Consider the following 3,507-nt stretch of genomic DNA (forward strand, 5'->3'; position numbering starts at 1 on the left):
CAACAACAACAACAACAACAACAACAACAACAACAACAACAACAACAACAACAACAACAACAACAACAACAACAACAACAAGAACAACAACAACAACAAGAACAACAACAACAACAAAGCAGAGGATCGATCTCACGATGGTCGGTTCTACGTTCACGACCGGATACTCCGGCCAAGGACCATCGCAACCAACCAATTCGGGGACTACGTGCTGCTAACACAACAACAACAACAAAGCAGAGGATCTTAATCATTAAGTTTGCTTTGTGGTGCAGAGAAACCGGCTTCTGATTGAAATTTTTTAAAGTGAATTGCAAATTAAAAGTAAGTTTAAAATGAAATGTATAGACTTCTTTGACTACTTAAACACTGAAGTTGGAAATGATCTCATTATGACTATTCGAAAATGTCATAAATATAAAATAATTTATTAGCTTCTGTGTACAATGATGTGTGCACTCAAGTGAATAACACTTTTATTTTTTATAAACTATATTTTATTTATATACAAAAATATTGTTAAAAAACAAGTGCTCTGGCGTTTCGAATTATTATGTTACTTAAAAATAAAAATGTACTGAAAAGTACCGATTTTTTAGCATGAAAAAGTAAAACGTACTGATTTCGCGCATAAAAAGTCTGGCAAACCTAACCGCGATATTTATAGACGGTGTAGCGTTCAATATTGATGGATCGTGATCCACACCGCAAAATTTCTAAAAATTTTGAAATCTGAATCGCGCATCGCAATACCGTCAACAAATATTGAACGTTTGGCATTTTCAAAACGCGATCCATATATTTCGTCAGTACATCTCTACTCTCATAATGCGAACTTCAAAAACATATTCGCTCTTGGCGCTTAAAACCTTTCAAAACAAATTGAAAGTATTTAATTCGTGTAAATTATTCGTATAAAATAAAAATATTTTCTTGTGATATAATAAGCGTGTAGCACAAAAATTATGCAAATACTGACGCGATAAATATTGAACATGTATCATTTGTGATACGGATGCTACATGTTCAATATTTATCGCGTCAGTATTTGCATAGTTTTTGTGGTGAACGATTATTATGACGCAAGAAAATATTATTTTAATTTTGTACGTGTAATTTGTAGATAATGCATTTCACAATTATTTTAAAATTTCCGATGTTAATTAAATTTTTTTCTATTTATTTTGAAAGGTTTTAAGCACCGAAAGTGAAGGCAGAGCGAATAAGTTTTCGATGTTCGCATTATGAGAGTACAAGATTTTTGAAAGTGCTACACGTTCAATATTTATTGACGGTATTGCGATCCGCGATCCAGATTTAAAATTTTTTTTAGAAATTTTGCGATATGGTTCACGTCAATAAATACTGACCGTGTGACAGAACCCAAAGAAATAAATATATCGCCGTGAAACGCCGGCGAGTGAGCTTCGCTTTCATATGCTTGCAAGTTTTCTAATTTTTAAAGCGCGAATTTCGCTGTAGTGAGTACGCCGTTCGCCGGCATTGTGCTCTTGCTGTTAAAGAGAAACACGAAATTAAACGAAAAACAGCCAGCTGCAATGGCGCCAATGCCGGCGTTACCTTTCTGTTTGTAATGTAATATATATAAAAATTAACAAATTAAATGGAAAATATGACAAAGTAAAGATGTTAAAAAAAAATCTAGCATCCCAATTTTCACCAGATCGGTTGGATCTTCAAATGCACAAACCCATTATTTATATAATAAACATGATGCAGTTACGATATTTGACAGTTTAAATATGAATAAAATCAAATCATCAAAATTAATTGGGCCCCACCGAAATATTTTCGGCCTGGGTTTTCCGATTACTCCGGGTCAAAATGAAATATTTATCTAGCTCCCCCACCCACTTAAGTGTGTTTGGATTTTTGTTTTTTCACTGACCCACTATTGTTATTATGCGTAAAAGTTCCCATTTTTTCAGAAACGTTTGCAAACTAAATGAAATCTGCCTTGTAAATTTGGCGCCAAAAGAGCTAGATTAGTCCACAAAAATGCGAGCTTATCGTGGTTTTTAAGAAACACACCCATGCCACTACAGTTTGAAAATTTTGTTGTTCACGCCAATAATTTAATTAAACATAATAAGAATTGACATCCTAATACGTTCAGAAAACATTGGTCATTTCTTTTTTTTTTTTTGCTGGTAGGAAATTTGTTGGCGTCACTGAGCATCGTATGCCCGCCATTACAAATACCGAACAGATTTAATCGATATGAACGCAATTATTTCTAATGATAAACCCACAGAAATTTAGCTATGCGCACTACTTTTACTAAAAGATTTTTGTAGAATACAATAAAAATACTACATAAATCCGCACAAGAGTGAATAAAAGTTACATATGTGTTATTAACATATGTAATCCGAAAGCATGCTGCGATTTCGAACCCTACCATTCATGCACACTATTTTTAATTATACTTAAAATTTTTCAACTATTTAAAACTTACCTTTAAATTTGTACTAAGTCGGTCACTTCAAATTAATAAAACTCACAATTTATCTAAATTTTGTTGAATGTTTAAAACGACCACAAAACACACACCTCCCCACTTCACTTCAAAATCGGAATGAATTTGCAGAACAACTGTACCTATACACGAAGCGTGCCTCAATTTGAAGAAAATGCACAACGAAAGAGAGTCGCCAGCAAGCAACGAATTCGCGCAGCGAGTTATTCAGCCAGAGTTGTATTCTACACAGCAAGTGACTCTCGATTTACATGTACATTACACGATCAAGAACATGCTATCAAGTTGCAATGCAATAACACCAGTAAGGGAAAAGTTGGCGCAGTAGGGCCATTTTTGAAAATTTCATTCATTCCCAATAAGCATTTAGATTTGAGCTCAACTTGAGGTTAAGTTAAGAACTAAGGTATTTCTGAAACCTCCAACGTTGTTTCTCAACAGTACCTCAAGTGGAGGCTCATATCGTTTTGAGCAAAAAGGGCATTTTTCTTTGTATGAAAAAAGGACTATTTCTCAAGTTGAGAAAATGCTAGTTCTCAACTTGAACTCCAATGTAATTCTCCAATTGGTCTCGAACATTTCATTTAAATACTGAAATTGAAATAGTAAAATACCTTAAACCATTTTGATTAAATCGACATACACAAATGAATTTAAACATTCATTTTTCATTTCATTACTCCTTTTGTATTATGTAGTTAATCAATATCGTATTACAATAATTCACTTCATAGTACACAGTCCGACAGTAATTTTTCCACTTGATTCACTTGGCGTTTCGTTTTCTTTCAAGATTATTTGAGGATACTTTGAAGATTATTTACTTTTTGTTGGTAATTTTCCTCTTTATATAGCTTAAGTTTTTCACTTGATAATTAAAAATTAGTTTATCACTTTTTACGTATCTGCGCATCGCACAGTAGGAGATTAATCCATACGTACATTTAATTTAAAATATTTTGATGTATTTGTATAAATACCACCAAATGAAGTAAAAAAAGACAAAT

The 3,507-nt window shown here is 33.0% G+C and overlaps 1 protein-coding gene across 1 annotated transcript in view; it reads right to left on the reverse strand.

Annotated features, from left to right (window-relative positions):
• HmgD (High mobility group protein D) overlaps positions 1-2,670 on the reverse strand; it is an 11,483-nt gene extending 8,813 nt beyond the window's left edge. The window contains exon 1 of the mRNA XM_017611314.1: positions 2,480-2,670. The gene's annotated coding sequence lies outside the window, so the exon portion shown is untranslated. The remainder of the gene's footprint in view (positions 1-2,479) is intronic.
• Positions 2,671-3,507: the final 837 nt, after the last annotated feature.

Source organism: Rhagoletis zephyria, unplaced genomic scaffold (assembly GCF_001687245.7).
Source record: "Rhagoletis zephyria isolate East Lansing unplaced genomic scaffold, Rhagoletis_zephyria_1.1 Rzeph_scaffold_00393, whole genome shotgun sequence".
Lineage (NCBI taxonomy): Eukaryota > Metazoa > Arthropoda > Insecta > Diptera > Tephritidae > Rhagoletis > Rhagoletis zephyria.